Source organism: Colobus angolensis, unplaced genomic scaffold, assembly GCF_000951035.1.
Source record: "Colobus angolensis palliatus isolate OR3802 unplaced genomic scaffold, Cang.pa_1.0 Scaffold189, whole genome shotgun sequence".
Classification (NCBI taxonomy): Eukaryota; Metazoa; Chordata; class Mammalia; order Primates; family Cercopithecidae; genus Colobus; species Colobus angolensis.
In genome coordinates, this window is record NW_012115032.1 from 2,396,544 (window position 1) to 2,416,941 (window position 20,398).

Below are 20,398 nucleotides of genomic sequence, written 5' to 3' on the forward strand. Positions count from 1 at the left end.
CAGATGAAGGTTAAATATATATGCGTATAAAAATATTGTCATGAATCTGGACATCCTACCTCACACCACACACAGAAACTTCACGAGTTGTAAATTGAGCTGAGCTTTAATTTTCATGACATTGAAAAGCATGAATTTCTTAAATAAGACAAAAAAGTCAAAAGTATAAGGCTGTTACTTGAACTTAAAGCAAATGAAAAATGTCTGATTAAAAAAATAAAAGAATAAAATATTCATGCCTCTGAACAGAAGTATATTTTGCAATGAATTAAACAAAGGACTCAAATACATACTACACAAGTAATTTTGATGATGGCAGGTGGAGACAGACAGGTTCCTAGGTGGGAAGGAGTGGGTCTCCGGTGAGGCCAGAACTTGAAGCTAGGGAGGGCCTGAAGCCTGAGGGCCTGGTTGCCAGTTCTGTGTGGAGTCCACAACCCGGAGTGAGAACTTCCTTGATGCCTTTCAGTCAATCAGATGGTGTTTTTTCTGGGCCTCCACCATGGACAAATCAGCATGTACTTCCTCTTGCCTATAGACCAATCAGTATCTACATCTTCCATTCTGAGACCATAAAAACCCCCAGACTCAGCTGGACTCAGACACACACGAAAACTACCTGCCTGTGGCTAGGAGCTACCCATTTTGGGTATCTTCAATGATGAGAGCTGTTTTATTGCTCAGTAAAACTCTTCTCCACCTTGCTTATCCTCCAGTTGTCTGCATAACCTCATTCTTCCTCCAGGTGTGGTAAGAACTCAGGACCCACTAAATGGTGCGTGCCAAGAGGGCTGTAATATATTCCTGGCCAGCTTGATGAGTGGCAAGTGGTGACACACACCCATACACCAGACGGCAAGAGTGAAGAGCAGTGACCCTTCTTTGGTCTAAGACACTTGGGATTCCTCAAGCCAGAGTTGTAACACTATATACCTCCTGCACTCCATCAGCATTGGGCACCTGCCTTATGTGATGGGAAGCACCCGCAGGTCAGAGTCAGCCTAGGGACAGTGGGGCAGAGTGAAGCAGCAGGACTGAATGAGTTGCAACACAAATGGGCTGCAACACACACCATACCTCACCCCTCCACCCCCTCGAACCGCTGTCATTTGCCATGCTGGTTGCAGGAATGAGAGCTATTACACGCCCCTCTGCCACCCTCTGGGGCTCCGTGGTTGCTGGTGTCTCCAGGTGCCATGGTGTTCCCCTTGCCTCGACGCCAGTGCCTGCAGCTGAAGCTGCTTGTGGTAGGCCCGATCCAGCTGCAGCCTCGCATGGAGCTGGAATGTGCGCCTGCATCTGGAGCTGCCTGCCATGCTGCAGCAGCTGATGTGCCTGGCTGTGTGCAGAGGCCAGACCTGGAGCTTGCTTGCTCACACTGCCCTTGCTGCTCTGCACCTGGCTTGCCCTAGGCGGGCATGGGATCTCGGCTGGTAGCGTGATCGGAGCACAGCCTTCCAGGCAGAGTGGGTAGGAGCCCAGGGGTGTCAGCAAAACTCAAGCAGACGCACTGCTGGCCACAAAGGTTTCCAGTTGGTGAAGTGACACCCAAAGGATTCTGCGACATTTCCTACAAATAAGAAAAATCTGAAAACCAATAAAAACTGTGCAAGATAATTAAAAAGGCACCTCGAAAGAGAATATCCCTAATGACCAATAAACATGTGAAAGATATTTAACTACTGAAAACACAAACGAAATGTAAATTAAAGGCACAATGGTGGCAACAACAACAAAAAACCTAGAAGATACCTACTAGAATGACTAAAATGAAAAATGCAGTACCAAGTCTTGTTGAGTATGTGGCACAACTGGAGTTCTCATACTTTTCTGGTGGAAGTCAAAATTGATATAATTGTCACAATCACATTTTAAAAATGATTTTTCTTTTTTAAATAAAATCGAAGATATAAATACATTTGTCCTGGAGTTTTTACTTTTAAAGTGACATAAATATTTGTAGAAGTATGAGTATATACAGAGAAATAATTGTATATATGTATACATACATATAAAAATATGTATTTTCATTACACTTCATTACAGCACTATAATAGCCTTAAAGAGGATTTAGCCCAAGTATTAATTGATCGTAGAATTGATCAACGTTTTACAAATTATTGTATGTTGAACATTGTGAAGCAATGAATTGCAAATTAATTCTTAACATGTGTGCATTTCAAAGTATAATACTGAATTTAAGAAGACACACAAAAAACACGATCTGTTAATAAATGTATATGAAAGTCAAAACTATATGACACTAAAATCTGGAATGAGAATCCAGGACAGTTGGTGTTTCTTTGCATTGAATATTGCATTGAATAGCGTTTAGAAGGCAGCATAATTGTCATTTCTGGGATGCTAGTGATGTTATATTTCCTGAATTTTGTGAGTGGTCATGAGTTTACCTATTATGAAAATTTATTTAAGTATATTCTTATGATTTATGTACTGTCCAATTGGAATATTATATTTCAAATAAAAATTAATAAATACAAAAACAAAACCATTCGTAATCATCATCTCCAAAGATACTGCCAATATTAAAATATTGCTTTCAAAAAACAAAACTAAGAACATACTATACATATCATGAAACTGATGTTCTCACTAAGCAAAATACTGTGAAAAATTCTCCAGACAAGAAATTATTGTCTCCAAAGTCACTGGTATATATCTAAAATAGAATACTACTTACATATATATGTATAGTATTCTAGATGAAGTAAAGTAGAATGCATAGTATTCTACATTAAAAACAATAATTTTAGCTTTCATTTTAAAATGATTACAGTGGGATGAAAGTTAACTCAGTCAAACTTTTGCATCTATTCCTACTTTTTAAATTCATTTATCATTTCTTAAGATAAATTTCTAAAGGTGAAATTGCGTAGTGACCATATCAGTCTCAGCAAATTCTCCAACAACTGGTACCAATTTTGCTATGGTCAGCAAAGCATGAAAATGGCTATTTCCCCACATCACTGCATGTTGCATATTACCTTCATATCAGCTTTGCTAATATGAAATGTAAAAATAGCATAACAAATCTATTGAGTTCTGATGTTGTAGAAAACCAATTTTATTTTGTTTATAATTTTTACATACAAAAGTTTTAATTTATATAATCACATTTATAGTTGCTGTCCTTTATAATTTGTGCCATTGTGCCATATTCAGAGAAATCTACTTACTTATAACATGAAAGTATTCAGTGAAAGGATTATCACTGCTAAGAAATTACAATAATTATTTTGTTTATATTCTTTCAAATAAACATCAAAACTATTTGATGTTGTCTGTCCAGCAAAAGCAAAATATTTTAATACAATTGCATTAAATATGTGCAATAACTTTTGGAGAATTCATTGATTTTTGTTTTTGTATCTTTTCATTAGAGATGTAGAAAATTACTCCACTTATTCAAGAATTCTATTATTCAGTAAAACTTTATAGTTTTAGCAATATAAAATTTTAGAGTTTTAATAATAAAGACATGAAAACTATCTGCCCACATTAATTTTAGATGTTTATATATTTGTATAAACTATAAAATGTGTTAATTTTCTCATTTTTTAATTAGCAGTAATTATAATACATACAAAAATACACTGTTATTTCTGTATTTTGTACTTGACAGGCTTAGTGTAGAATCTTATCATTTTGAAGAGTATTTTCAATTAATCATTTTGAGATTTTTATATTTAAAAAGTGAAGTTTTTAGATACGTATTGTATCATTTTCTGAAAATTCATGAGTAATTTAGCCATAAAATTTGAAGAGACTGAAATAAAAAATTTGTTACCCAGGCTTCATAGTAAATAGACACAAGTGAAAATTCTGATGACCAACATTTTGTTAAATATTCAAGTCTTTTTATAGTTTATTATGGTTTTTTGTCTTCAGTTTACACTGAAATAAACTTCCTTACCCTGTTTATATGTATGTTTACAAATATTTTATTTATTTTTCATTTGTTTATTGTATAATTTTTCTATGGGACTTTAACAATATATGTGGAGTATGGTTAATATTTTGTTACTTAAATTGAGATATAATTTAATGGTACTAATTTCATTTTCAATTTTAATTTATTGCAACATTCTTTCATCTCACCAATTTGTAATACTGCTTTATCGTGTGTGTGTGTGTGTGTGTGTGTGTGTGTTATGGTGTATACACAATGTGCATATACTAGACTTCATATTACTTTTCATTTATCTTTAAGAAGTCTTGTACCAGTTCTACATCGTTTAATTACTGCAGATATTCATAGTGTTTTGACATTTGATGATGCTTTATTTCCATACACTATACTCCATTGGAAAATTTGGAATTTTTTTGCCTTGGCTTGGGGAAAGGATTAGTTGACTTTGGAGGTTATAATCTTTGGCAGCAATGTGGTTATTACTACCTTAAAGCACTTGGTTGATTAACACTGTAATAGCAGTGAGAACTGTGTAACTAGTTAAGAGAGAGTGAATAAGACCAAGTATCTTATCATGTTACCAACATAGAATTGAGTTAAATAGAACAATAAACGAAAGGTTGCTTAACCTCACCAGAAATCAGAGAAATGACAGTGACATGTTTTCAATTCATCAGACTAGCACAGTTTCAAATGAATGGTAATATATATGACAGAAAAGAGTATAATATTACTATAGAAATAGCTTAAGGCTTTCACTTGCTAACTAATGATCTGCTGTATAATTAATTGTTCAACACATATTATAAGATGAGAGCTTTGAGTTTGGAAGTGGGCTACCATAAAAATCTAGACAGTGACCGGTTAACACAGACGTTAAATAATGAAAGAGAAAAAGAACTGAGAAAGAAAACAGAAATATCCTGCAAATCTGACCTTGTAAATCATACAAAAACAGATAAATCTAAAACAATGAAAATCAACATAATCCATAATCAGAATGAAAATCCACTCCCTAAAAAAATCATTTAGTGGCTCTCTCTGACAAAGACATTAAAACAATATACAATATATCCAACAATGTTTAATATTTTTTATCAGACTAATAAAGCTATCAGTTTGATAAATAAATACATAGTTTTCAAAACAGTTTTAACTGAGGCCAGGCGCTGTGGTTCACTCCTGTAATCCCAGCACTTTGGGAGGCCAAGGTGGGCAGATCACTAGGTCAGGAGTTCGAGACCAGCCTGACCAACACGGTGAAACTCCGTCTCTACCAAAAATACAAAAATTAGCTGGGCCTGGGGGTGCGTGCCTGTAATCTCAGCTACTCAGGAGGCTGAGTCAGGAGGATCACTTGAACCCAGGAGGCAGAGGTTGCAGTGCATGGAGATTGTGCCACTGCACTCCAGCAGCCTGGGCAACAAAACAAGACTCCATCTCAAAAAAAAAAAAAAAAAAAAAGGCTTTAACTATCTTTGAAAGGAATATTAGGAATAAAAGATAAAGCAAGAAACTAAAGTGTTGCAAAAATTAAATCGTATGCATTTTACAAGTAAACATTAAAAAAAAAACTTAATAGGAACACAGATAAAAATAAACTGAAAATTAGAAAAAATACCATTCCTGGATCAGAACAGAAAGACCATGAGGTAAAAATAGGAAGCAACATTTGAAATACTGAGGTTACATCAGAAAGTTTCAATAATAATTTAATAGGATTTCAACATACAGAGAATAGAGAGAATTACTGTGATTCACCATTTACAGAAATTGCTAAAAATGTGAAATACCAGGAAAAAATGGACATCATATAGAACGTACTCTTCAAGTGTGGGGTAACTAACATAAAAATATATCCATATATAGCCAATTAAATTTCAAAAATATCAAAGATAAGTAATCTTAAAACTACAAGATAAATTTCACATTACTAACAGCCTACATCAGCAACAATAGACTTGAGATCAGAAAGTGATACATCAAAAAACTAAACACTCAACTTACAATTTAATATCTAACCACGCATCATTTAGAGTTGAGAATAAAAGAAAGATGTTTTCGTGTATACAGTAATTAATTGTGTCTAGTATGCCACCCTCAATTAAGAAAACAAAATATTAAAGAATATATTTCACCAAGGAGAAAGTTAAAAGTGACAAAGTGTGTGATAAAACCACTACTGAGTAGATAAGTTGATAAATTATGTCAATAAACCAGATTAAATATTGCATATAAAGTAACATTATCTTTAGTTGTGTTTGAAAATAAATAACAAAAATAATAAATTATGAAAGTGGAAAATCATGCAGTAAATATTCTAAGGCAATGGTTCAAAAAATACTGTATGAGTAACATCTGTTAGAAGAAAATGTAATATTTATTTTTTAAATATATTCCATTATAGTTATATATGGATAATTTCCTTTAATGTCTTGAAATATTTATATATTTCAAATGCCATTTTGTTTCCTGTGCTGTTTTGAAATACGTATCTTATATTTCAAATAGCAATATATATCTTAAATTTCAAAACAGCACAGGAAACAAAAAGACATTTCACTGTGCTTGGATAACATAATTTTTATGTTATCAATTTTTAGAAATTGATTGAAAATGGTTTTATGTCCTGGAATCTCTACATTTTTATATGAGAATTTATATTTATTTATTTATTTTTGCCTTATCATGCGTGATGTACAATCTATTATCCTTTAAGTGACCATTTGTGTTTTTAACATTTCTAGAAATTTCTCAGCCAGTATATCTCAGTAGCCCAATATATAATTTTCTTCCCTTTTCAGACACCAATTAGATACGTACTCTACTTTTATTCTATTATTTATTTCTATGGTTTAAACATGTCTCGAAATTTCATGTGTTGGGAATGTAGTCTTCAGATTTATATGTTGATTTGATATGGTGCCTTTGGGAGGTAATTAGAAATAGACAAGATAACAAGAAGGGAGCCCCTGTGGTAGGACTGGTGGCTTTGTAAAAAGAGTAAGAGAAATCTGAGTGGGCACACTCTTGGCCTCTTGCTATGTGATTCCCTCATTATGTTATGACACAGCAAGGAATCTCTTACTAGCCACCAGAAACATGCTCTTGAACACTTCATCACCAGAATCGTGAACAAATCAACCTTTATTCCTACAGATCACCAGTTTTCAGTATTCAGTTTTAGTAACGGGACACAGACTAAGACATCTACATGTCTTGTTAATTTTTCTCAAGTTATCAATTTTTATTTATCTTTGCTACATTTTTTTTCTGTTTAATGTTTCAATCTATGAATTCTTTCTTCAGATTTTATTTCTTTGAACACATTAAATATGTGTTTTATGATCTGTATCTTCTCCCCAAACCTGATTTTCAGGCAAAGGTGAATATTAAAAAGTGGGCAAAGGACATGAACAGACATCTTTCAAAAGGAGAAATACACGTGGCCAGCAATCATATGAAAAGAAATGCTCAACACTACTGATTATTAGAGAAATGATAATGGAAACCACAATGACATACTATCTCACATCAGTGACAATGGCTATTATAAAAAGTAAAAAAATTAATAACAACAGATGCTGATGTGATTGTGGAGAAAAAGGAATGCTTATACACTCTTGGTGGGAGTGTAAATTAGTTCCGCCATTGTAGAAGATACTGCAACAATTCCTCAGAGACCTAAAATCAGAACTACCATTAGTTCCACCATCCCATTGTTGGTTATATGCACAAAGGAATATAAATTGTTCTATCGTAAACGCAAAAGCATGAGTATGTACATTGCAGCACTATTCACAGTAACAAAGACATGAACTTAAGTGCCCATCAATAATAGGCTGGATAAGTAAATTGTGGTACATATACACCATGGGATACCATGCAGACATAAAAAAACAGAATGAGATCATGTCTTTGCAGGGACATGGATGGAGCTGGAGACCATTATTCTTAGCAAACTAATGCAGAAATAGAAAAACAAATACCACATGTTCTCACATATAAATGGGAGCTAAGCGATGAGAACATATGTACATGTAGCAGGGAACAACACACACTAGGGCTTAATGCAAGGCCCTAGTGGAGGGTTGGATGAGGGAGAGAATGAGGAAAAAAAAAAAAAAAAAAAAAACTAATGGTAACTAGATTTAATACATAGGCAAAGAAATAGTCTGTACAATAAAACCCCATGACACAAGTTTACCTATATAGCAAACCTGCACATGTAACCCTGAACTTAAAAGTTTTTAAAAAAGAAAAATAGAAAAGGAAAACATTTATATTATTAATGATGATAATAGTGCTGCTGATGATTAACCGAATACTTATTAATCTCATCTATTATGTGGGTTAATAAGCAATGCCAGAGAGATTTCTGAAATTCTAAACACTTATGAATAACTTCCCAATTACTTTTTCCTTCATCAACTCCTGGGGATTTTATGTGCATTTTTGTTTCTCCTCGTATTTCATTTAATCTTTCCATTGATTGATGTAAAACTTGGTCCTTCTCAATACCATTTGACTAAAACAGAAATGAAGAAGTGAATGATATTAGACTATTGACTAATCATTTTATTAAAAATATCAAAAGCTGAAAAACTTAGTAACAGGACTGATGGAGTTATCTATGTCGTTCAGATATGGTGCACACATGTCAATCTGACTACTTGGCTCTTCTTGACCTCAAAAAGCACCACACTGAGACTTTTCTATGTAATTCCTTTTTTTTAGTGTCCTAGGATTCTCATAAAACCACAGTGGAATCTAATGCATATACACGTCTTCTTTTGAGAGCTATGTGTACATGAATGAGACTTTAGTTTTCTTGGGAACATTATACAGTGAAGCAACCAAATTGTTTCAAACATTGCTGATTAACGGGAAAGTTGGAGAAAACGAAACTTGTTACCAAACTCGGAAGTGTCCAGGAGTATAATTTACATACACCACAATATGCTGCAAGTGTGTTTCATGTTCTCCTTATTATTCCTCCCATGCATCTTCTTTTCAAAATGCAATCACTTCTTAAATGAAACTTTTCTGGAAGTATTCATCAGGAAAATATTACTATGGTGTCCCATAAAGTTCGGCCTCATTTCTAAGTGGTACTATAAATTTTTCGCTTTATCTTTTCATTTGAACGGTATTTAGAAAGTCTTCTTAAGTATATTTGGAATCCGAAGAGCTTCATCATTTGAAATGTACTGTTAAAGGTTAATGACTGTTAGTCAGGGTTCTTAGGGAGACAGAACACATAGGATATAGAGATAGTTATATTAGAGAAGATTTATTAGGGGAATGGGCTCACACGATTATGGAGGCCGAGAAGTCTCATGATAGGTCATCTGCAAGCTGGAGATCGGGTAAGCCAGTAGCATGGCTCAGTCCAGGTATTCCTCACGTGCTCAGACTTGGACTGAGCCACACCAACTGGCTTCCCTGGTCTAGGGAAATCAGTGGTATGCATTCAGTCCTAGGTCAAAGACCCCAAAACAGAGCTGCGGCTGTGAGCTGCAGAGTCCAAGAGCTGGAGGAACTGGAGTTCTGATATTCAAATGCAGGAATAGAAGGCTTCTTGCTTTGGAAGCAAGAAAGAGAGCAATAGTTTGTCCTTCCTTTGACTTTTTTTTTTTTTTTCATCTGGTACCCCAAATAGGATGGTTCCTTCCCACGATGAGGGAGAATCTTCCGCACTCAATCCACTGGCTCACACATCAATCTCCTCTAAAAACACTCCCTCAGACACACCCAGAAACAATGATTTTCCAGATAGCTAAGTATTTCTTAATCCAGTCAAGTTGGCACCTAAAGTTAACCATTGCTGATTTTTATGTAATTATTAAAAATAAAAATCATTGAATGAAGTTAAAAGTAATGAATGTATGCATGAAAATGATACAAATAATTCAATTAGGGAGTTAACCTAAGATACAATTTAGGATTGTAAACTTACACTTAAGGTCTTAGTGAAGCATAGTTTTTATCAAATTCTTTCTTATTTGGAGGTAACCTTCATAGCCTCTGAAAATAAAATTCCACATTACCATTTTTAAAATGATTATTTCCAAATGCTTGGCAATTTCTGGGAATTTTAGAACCTTCATCCACATACGTTTTAAGTTAACATAGATATTATCAAACAAAGATGCCAGTCACTTCAATTTTTTATACAAACATTAATAAGTAAAGAACAAAAAATAATTTCTTAGCATGAAAGAATCATGAGACGCAGTATAATACCACTTGGAAGTACAACAGTAGAACTCAACATGAGCCAATCTCAGTTCATCAGCATTGCCATGACTGCAATGCTTCACTTTGTTTTATGAGGTACCTAGAGCCAGATGCTATAAAATTGCTGTGAGGGATTACCTACTAGGGACTTACGTAGGCCATGCCAGGAGCAACACAGTGGTCTCTTTATACTACTATCCATGTAATAAACGTTCTGTACAGCAGAGTTTGGGGATGTAGGAAGTGTTTTTTAAATTATGTTCTAAGAAAGCATTTGTCCCAAACACTAATATTCATTCTACCACACAGTTCCTTAGAAATCTCATTCAGCATTACCACACATGTTTGCAATAATAGCAATTTTGTTGGCCAATGTTTTCGGGATCAACAGTACAAATATCTATGCTGGCAGACTAGGCAGCAATCATCACGTGTTTGGGTGCTTGATTCCAGGCAGTTTACCTCATTTGTAAATAAGACTCATGGCCAAGAATCCTGGTTTGCAAGTTCTCTCACCTCATTTGGAAATATTTTGTTCATTCTAATAATCTGTCTGGTGTACAGAAAAAAAAAAATGTTCTAGTGCATCCTGCCATTTCTTTGAACAGTCACATTCCATATTTTACTCCTTTTTTTCTCATCTTCTTTAGAGTTGAAGCAAAGCTGCCCAGTGGATAGGAGCTTGTGATTTACATGGAAACAAGCACTAAAGTTCAATGTAAATAGATACATCTTTGGGAAAACTTTGGGAAGCTTTGAGAAAGATATCAATTATTTTTTTAAGTACCAAAGTTCATCTCATGAAATCACATATTAAATAAAAGCCTGTGTTTGGGGTTTAGTACTAATTTCACCTGAACATCCTGTGGTAAAGAGTCTATGATTATTGTGCCCATACTTCTTCAGTGCAATGAAATGCAAAATCAGCATCCCTTTAATTTTTGATTTTATAATTTCTATTTGGGTCTATTTGGAGTTATAAATGTATAAACTCTACCTGGTACATTTAAAAGTTATATTAACTGTGATGAAGTAGTATTAACCAAAATGGAATAAACATTTTTTTTTTTTTTAAATGTTAGTTTATTTTGGTCCCTAGTATCCTGAGCAATCCATTGTAGCAATACAAGCTGACTTCAAAATCCAACTCTGAACGCATTTTTAAAAAATGAGCAATAATAGGTCTTATACAATAGAATTGTGAGAAATTGGAGGTTTTACTAAAAGTGTTATTTAGATGAGAAAATTATAGCCTCATATTAGCACATCTGCACCTTGACAATCAAATGCATGAGTGCATTATAATTTCAATGAATTATGCAAAATGCTAATTAAAAAGTTGAATTTACTAATCATCTCTCAGGGTCATAACTAGAATTGAATTTGAGTAAGGACGAACAATTCCATGAAGTGCATTTTCATCGTGTAGTCTTTAAAGCTGTTTAGAAATGCATACCAGAAAAACAATTTTTGTTTCTATATAGATGCTAATTGATTTTGTTGTGTTCAGCCTATCAGAAATTATTGATTACTCCCTTACAAATTATGACTACATACTGTTACTGTGACTTTCAGAAAATGGTGCATTATAAATATACCTAATTATAATAAATGTAGGCTTTGCATTTTAAATTTAGAACTGGTTAAGCAGTAGAAATTTCTGATGTAATTTTCTATACCTACTATTTACCTTTTAAGTATAAAGCATATTATAAAACGATTTTACGTATTTCCTATTTATGATATTTTTGATTTTTGGCCCTTTAAAAACATATTTCAAAAATGTACTCATGTTTACTTCTAATCATTATTTGGAACATCTGGATATTATAGAGCACAGTACTATAATTTTTCAGATAGCTATATTCATGACGGATGAATAATTAGGTAGGTTAAAAATATAATTTTGCATAACTGTGTTTTAAATATAATGCAATAGCTTCAATGTCTCTTCAAAATTTTAATTTAATATTTAGAAGTATTCTGCTTCTATTTGTAGTCATACCAATTTTTTCAAACAAAAGCTATAAAAATATAAGATAAAATGATTTGATATTTTTTCTGCCTACACAACCTTCCCCACTTTCCAAGGGCCAGATGATGTTCTACATTATTGTTGAACTGAGTGGATAGGAATAAAATGTTATGCAAAAACATTCCCACTCATCAAAGCATTGGTGTATCCCACTGGAACAAAATTAGTAAAGTAAAATTAAGACAGACTGCCAATAGTTCCTCCAAAATACTAAGACAATGTGCCTCATATGAGAAAACATGAATACATATGTTGAACTAAATACAGGTCACTGGATTTATTAAGTTCAAATTTGTTATAGAACTTCAATGCCTCTCATTAAGTATCTGAAATTTACTGTTAATTTTGAGATGCCTTTGGCAGTCAATGTATAATTATGTCTAGTGAAGTCCTACTTTCAGGATTACTTTGGCAATGCCTCTTTTGATTATTAAATTTAAGTGCTTATTACCTGCAATTCTATAAAATGTTTAATGTTCCAAGACAGGTATTTGTAAAGATACAAAATCTCTGTGTTACAAGGACAAGGTAGATTCTGCCAGACATTTTAATGCCATTGCTGGTGACTCAAGCTATAATTAGCTCTAATTAGCTCTCTCATCCAGATGTAACATTCTTTACCTGCAGCTGAGAGGCACTCAGGAGAGTGGAAAAACCACTCCTATTGAGTGTTTGGAAGTATCAGCTAAATTTCTGCCAATATGATCATTATAAATGAGCTGCAAACCCATTAGCTCTGATAGGAAATTGGTTGTGGGAAGGAGATTTGATCCAAACTGGCCCTACAATAATAATAATCAATGTCCAATGAAAATACATACCACTATGTGAAAAAGGCCTGGAAGCAAAGACTGTATTTAAAACAGAAGACTAGACAGGCTGGGTGGAAATTCAACTTTCTCTGTTTATTCAGCTTACTTTCTACTTTACATAATAGACTTAGAGTTTTTGAGTTTCTTGAATAAAATATTCTTTCATAAATTCAAAACTCCTCAGTTTTATTCTGAAAACTTAGAGTGACAATAATGGAATGTTCTCACTATTGTTTAATTTTCCTCCCAGGGATACAGAAATGGCATAAACATTTCCATCCAGAAGGCTATGCAAAAGTTTGACAAAATTTCTTCTCTTCAAAATTTTATTTGATTTACAAATATTTTCCAAATGAAACAATTAGTACAAATAGAAAATATATATCTTGATGGGAAGAAAGGGATAATGAAACTAGGGGCCAATTCAAAACCAAACCTAACAGAAGTGGAAGTACATCATTTTTTAAAAAATTTTTGTCAATTGAGTATTAATTCTTACCCAATACTGTAATTACTAAGACTCTTATTTTTGATTATGTGTAATTGAAGGAATACCTTAAAAAGTATCACAATAATGTGAATATACTACTACAATTGGGATTGGAATTGACTGTGGAAATCAAGGTAGTGGCAAATACACTTACTTTGCACTAAGAGATGAATAAATTGTTCTGTTACCTAGGGTTGTTTCTCCCATCTGGAAGTTCCTGTCACTACCATGTTAGAAACCCCAAGGTAGGATTAATCTTTTTTTTAATTTATTTCTTCAAAACATAAACAAAAACAAAAACAGGATACATGTGCAGAACATGCAGGTTTGTTACATAGGTATACGCGTGCCTTGGTGGTTTGCTGCACTTGTTAACTCGTCCTATAAGTTCCCTCCCCTCATCCTCCACCCCCAACAGGCCCTGGTGTGTGATGTTCCCTCCCTGTGTCCATGTGTTTTTAATGATCAACTCCCACTTATGAGTAAGAATATGCGGGGTTTGGTTTTCTGTTCCTGTGTTAGTTTAGTGAGGATGATGGCTTCCAGCTTCTTCCATGTTACTGAAAAGGACATGATCTCATTCCTTTTTGTGGCTGCATAGTATTCTATGGTGTGTATGTACCATATTTTCTCTACCCAGTCTATCATTGATGGGTATTTCGGTTGGTTCCAGGTCTTTGCTATTGTAAATAGTGCTGCAATTAACATACATGTGCATGTGTCTTTAGAGTATAATGATTTATATTCCTTTGAGTATATACTCAGTAATGGGATTGCTGGGTCAAATGGTAGTTTTGGTTCTAGATCCTTGAGGAATTGCCAGACTGTCTTCTACAATGACTAACCGAATTTACATTCCCACTGAAAGTGTAAAAGTGTTCTTTTTTTCTCCAGAGCCTTGCCAGCATCTGTTGTTTCCTGACTTTCTAATAATTGCCATTCTGACTAGCATGAGATGGTATCTAACTGTGGTTTTCATTTGCATTTCTCTGATGACCAGTGATGTTGAGCTTTTTTCATGTGTTTGCTGGCCATGTAAATGTCGTCTTTGAGAAGTGTCTGTTAATATTCTTTGCCCATTTTTTGATTTTTTTTTCTTGCAAATATGTTTATGTTCCTTATAAATTCTGGATAACAGACCTTTGTCAGGTAGGTAGATTGCAAAAGCTTTCTCCCATTCTGTAGGTTATGTGTTCGCTCTGATGCTAGTTCCTTTTGCTGTGCAGAAGCTCTTTAGTTTAATTAGATCCCAATTGTCAATTTTGGCTTTTGTTGCAATTGATTTTGGTGTTTTGGTCATGAAGTCTTTCCCAAGCCTTTGTCCTGAATGGTGTTGCCTAAGATTTCTTCCAGGGTTTTTATGATTTTGGGTTTTACATCAAGTCTTTAATCCATCTTGCATAAGGTGTAAGGAAAGGGTACAGTTTCAGTTTTCTGCATATGGTGAGCCAGTTTTCTCAGCACCATTTACTGAATAGGAGATCCTTTCCCCATTGCTTGTTTTTGTCAGGTCTGTCAAAGATCAGATGGTTGTACATGTGTTGTGTTATTTCTGAGATCTCTGTTTTGCTCCATTGGTCTATATGTCTGTTTTGGTGCCAGTACCATGCTATTTTGGTTACTGTCCCCCTGTAGCATAGTTTGAAGTCAGGTAGCTCGATGCTTCCAGTTTTATTATTTTTGTGTAAGACCGTCTTGGCTATAAGAGGTTTTCTTTGATTCCATATAAAATTTAAAATACTTTTTTCTAATTCTGTGAAGAATGTGAATGATAGTGTGATGGGAATAGCATTGAATCTATAAATTTATTTTTCACAATATTGATTCTTCCTATCCATGAGGATGGAATGTTTTTCCATTTGTTTGTGTCCTCTTTTATTTCCTTGAGTAGTGGTTTGTAGTTCCCCTTGAAGAGGTCCTTAAAATCTTTTGTTAGCTGCATTCCTATTTTATTCTCTTTGTGGTGATTGTGAATGGGAGTTTATTCATGATTTGCCTCTCTGCTTGCTATTGTTGGTATAAAGGAATGCTTGTGGTTTTTGCACATTGCTTTTGTATTCTGAGACTTTGTTGAGTTTGCTTATCAGTTCAAGAAATTTTTGGGCTGAAAGAGATTGAGTTTTCTAAATATAAAATCATGTCTTCTGCCTACAGAGACAACTTGACTTTCTGTCTTCCTGTTTGAATATCCTTTATTTCTTTCTCTTGCCTGATTGCCATGACCAGAAATTCCAATACTATGTTGAATGCAAGTGGAGAAAGAGGGCATTCTTGTCTTGTACCAGTTTTCAAAGGGAATGTTTCCAGCTTTTTCCCATTCAATATGATATTGGTTGTGGGTTTGACATAAATAGCTCTTATAATTTTGAGATATTTTCCATCAATACCTAGTATTTTGAGAGTTTTTCACATGAAGGGATGTTGAATTTTATCAAAAGCCTTTTCTGAATCTATTGAGATAATCCTGTGTTTTTTGTCTTTGGTTCTATTTGTGTGATGCATTACCTTTATTGATTTGTGTATGTTGAACCAGCCTTGCATCCCAGGGATGAAGCCAACACGATTGTGATGGAAAAGTTGTTTTATGTGCCACTAGATTTGGTTTGCTAGTATTTTATTGAGGATTTTCACATCAATGTTCATCAGGGATATTGGCCTGAAGTTTTCTTTTATTGTTGTGTCTCTTCCTGGTTTTGGTATCAGAATGATGCTGGCTTCATAAATTGAGTTAGGGAGGAGTCCCTCCTTTTCAATTGTTTGAAATAGTTTCAGAAGGCATGGTACCAGCTCTCCTTGTATTTCTGGTAGAATTCAGCTCTGGCGCTGGGCTTTTTTGGTTGGTAGGAAATAATTACTGCCTCAATTTCAGAGTTTGTTATTAATCTATTCAGGGATTCAACTTCTTCCTGGTTTAGTCTTGGTAAGGTGTATGCATATAGGAATTAATCAATTTCTTCTAGATTTTCTAGTTCATTTGGGTAGAAGTGTTTATAATATTCTCTGATGCTAGTTTGTATTTTTGTGGGGTCAGTGGTGATATCTTCTTTATCATTTTTATTGTGCCTATTTGATTCTTCTCTCTCTTTTTTTATTAGTCTAGTGGTATTCTATCTATTTTGCTATTTTTTTTTCAAAAAAACATCTCCTAGATTCATTGATTTTTTTGAGGGTTTTCCTGTCTCTATCTCCTTCAATTCTTCTCTTCTCTTAATTATTTCTTGTTTTCTGCTAGCTTTTGAAGAAGCTTGCTCTTGCCTCTCAAACTCTTCTAATTGTGATGTTGGGGTGTCAATTTGAGATTTTTCTAGCTTTCTGATATGGACATTGAGTGCTAGAAATTTCCCTCTTAACAATGCTTTAGCTGTGTCACAGAGATTCTGGTATGTTGTCTCTTTGTTCTCATTGGTTTCAAAGAACTTCTTGATTTCTGCTTTCATTTCATTATTTACCCAGGAGTCACTCAGGAGCAACTTGCTTGATTTCCAAGAAATTATGTAGTTTTGAGTGAGTTTCTTAATCCTGAGTTATAATTAATTTCACTGTGGTCTGAGAAACTGTTTGTTATGATTTCAGTTCTTTTGCATTTGCTGAGGAGTGCTTTACTTTCAATTATGTGGTCAATTTTAGAATAAGTATGATGTGGCACTGAGAAGAAGGTATATTCCATTGATTTGCAGTAGAGAGTTCTGTAGACATCTACTAGGTCCACTTGATCCACAGCTGAGTTCTAGTTTTGAGTATCCTTGTTAATTTTCTGTCTCATTGATCTGTCTCATGCTGACAGTGGGGTGTTAAAGTCCTCCACTATTATTCTATGGGAGTCTAAGTCACTTTGTAAGTCTCTAAGAACTTGCTTTATGAATCTGGGTGCTCCTGTATTGAGTGCATATATATTTAGACTAGTTAGGCCTTCTTGTTGGATTGTTCCTTTTACCATTATATAATGCCCTTCTTTGTCTTTTTGATCTTTGTTGGTTTAAGTCTGTTTTGTCAGAGACTGGGATTGCAACCCCTGCTTTTTTTCTTTGCTTTCCATTTGCTTGGTAAGTTTTCCTCCACCCCCTTTTTTTTTGAGCTTATGTGTGTCCTTGCAACTAAGATGGGTCTCCTGAATACAGCACATTTATAGGTCTTGACTCCTTATCCATTTTGCCAGTCTGCATCTTTTAGCTAGGGCATTTGGCCCATTTATATTTGAAGTTCGTATTATTATATGTGAATTTGATCCTGTCATCATGATGCTATTTGGTTATTTTGCACACTAGTTGATGCAGCTTCTTCATAGTGTCCTGGGTCTTTATATTTTGATGTGTTTTTGCAATGACTGGTACTGGTTTTTTCTTTCCATATTCAGTGCTTCTTTCAGTAGCTCTTCCAAGGCAGACCTGTTGATAACAAAATCCTTCATCATTTGCTTGTCTGGATATTATTTCTTCTTCACTTATGAAGCTTAGTTTGGCTGGATATGAAATTCTGGGTTGAAAATTCTTTTCTTTAAGAATATTGAAGTTTGGCCCCCAGTCTCTTCCATCTTGTAGAGTTTCTGCTGAGAAGTCCACTGTTAGTCTGATGGGTTTCCCTTTGTAAGTGACCTGGGCTTTCTCTCTGGTTGACCTTAACAGTTTTTCCTTTATTTCAACCTTGGAGAATCTGATTATTATGTGTCTTGGGGTTGCTGTTCTCGTGGAGTATCTTAATGGTGTTCTCTGTACTTCCTGAAGTTTTCCTGGTTAATATTCTGAGGTGTGTTTTCCAGCTTGTTTCCATTCTCCTCATCTTCTTACACTTCAATCAATCATAGATCTGGTCCTTTATGAAGTTCCATATTTCTTGGAGGCTTTGTTCTTTCCTTTTCATTCTTTTTTCTCTATTCTTGTCTACATGTCTTATATCAGTAAAGTGGTCTTCAAACTCTGACATCCTTTCTTTCACTTGTTCAGTTTAGCTTTTGATATTTGTGTATGCTTCATAAAGTTCTTGTGCTGTGTTTTTCAGCTCCATCAGATTGTTTATGTTCCTCACTAACTGGTTATTCTAGTTAGCAATTCTTCCATCCTTTTATCAAGTTTCTTAGCTTCTTTGTATTGGATTAGATCATGCTACTTTAGCTCAGCAGAGTTTTTTATTACCCATCTTCTGAAGCCTATTTCTGACAATTCATCCATCTGATCTACCATCCAGTTCTGAGCCCTCAATGGAGAGATGTTGCGATCATTTGGCGGAGAAGAGGCACTCTGGCCTTTTGGGTTTTCAGCATTTTTTCATTGATTATTTCTCATCTTCATGAGTTTGTTTAGTTTCAGTCTTTGAGGCTGCTGACCCTTGGCTGGGGTTTTTGTGGGGGCTTTTTTGTGTTTGTTGTTGACACTCTTGTTGTCACTTTCTGCTTGCTTTTATTTCAATATTCAGGTCCCTCTTCTGTAGGACTGTTGCGGTTTGCTGGAGTTTCACTTCAGGCCCTTTTCATCTCATTCACTTCTATGCCAGGAGATGTCACTTAAGGAGGCTGGAGAACAGCAAAAATAGGTGCCTTCTCCTTCTTTGGGGACCTCTGATCTTGAGGAGCACCAACCTGATGCTAGTAGGATTACTCCTGTATAGGGTGTCTGATGACCCCTATTGGAGTACCTCATCCAGTTGGATGGCACGGGGAACAGGACCCATTTAACGAAGCACTTTGTCCCTTGGTGGACAGCCTGTGCTTCACTGGTGGAAAATTCACTTGTCTGGGCTGCCCAGATCCCTCAGAACTACCAGGAAGAGAGGTTAAGTCTGCTGGTCTCCAGAGATTGGAGTCACCCCTCCCACTAGGGACTCAGGCCCAGGGAGATCTGAATTCTGTCACTGAACCTCTGGCCGGAGTTATTGGACATCCTGCAGGGAAACCCCACCCAGTGAGGAAGGATGGATCAGGGTTAGACCTAAAGAGGCACTCTGGCCACTGACTGCCACAGCTGGTGTGTTGGACTATGGGGGCAAGTCTTTGGATCAAGCCATCAGCTTTCCTGGCTCCAACAGGGGAAAAGTGCAACGTGGAGCTATAAAAATGGGCGCTACCCATCTCCTGCCGAGAGAGCTTAGCATGTTAGGCAGTTGTGAGTTCCACTGCTGGCTGCTGCCCCTCCATCAAGGGGCTCAAATGGCTTAGACTGCAGGTGGCTGCAGCAGGTGCTCGTCACCCGTCCTCCTGGGAATTAGGTAGGCTTAAGCAGATGCTAGCTGAGAGGTTGTAAGAATCTGCACTTTCTGGGGTTAGGATGCTAGGCCCCAGCGGTGTGGGTTCATGAGTGGAATCTTCCAATCCGTGGGTTCTACAATTTCACGGAAAAAGCAGTTTCCCCAGCTGGGTAGCATGCTCACTCACTGCCTCCCTTGGCCAGGGGTAGGGGTTTCCCCTTCCCCCTGTGGCTGTCAGGTCTGCTCTCGCACCACACTGTTTTTCTTTCTCCTTGTGGGGCACGCGAGTCTTCTAGTCAATTTTGATGACAGAAGCTGGATGTTTTTTTTTTTTTTTCCAGTTATGTTTTATTTCCAAAGGAGACTTGAAATGCTATTACTTCTAATTGACCATGTTGGCTCGTCCCCCGTGTGTCAGATTCATCTTTTTTATATCTCTATAAAAATGATTTCTAGGCCAGGCACGCTGACTCACGCCTGTAATCCCAGCACTTTGGGAGGCCGAAGCGGGCGGATCATGAGGTCAGGAGTTCGAGACCAGCCTCGCCAACGTGGTGAAACCCCGTCTCTACTAAAAACACACAAAAAAATTAGCCGGGCGTGGTGGCGAGAGCCTCTAATCCCAGCTACTCCGGAGGCTGAGGCAGAAGAATTGCTTGAAACCAGAAGGCAGAGGTTGCAGTGAGCCGAGATCGCACCACTGCACTCCAGCC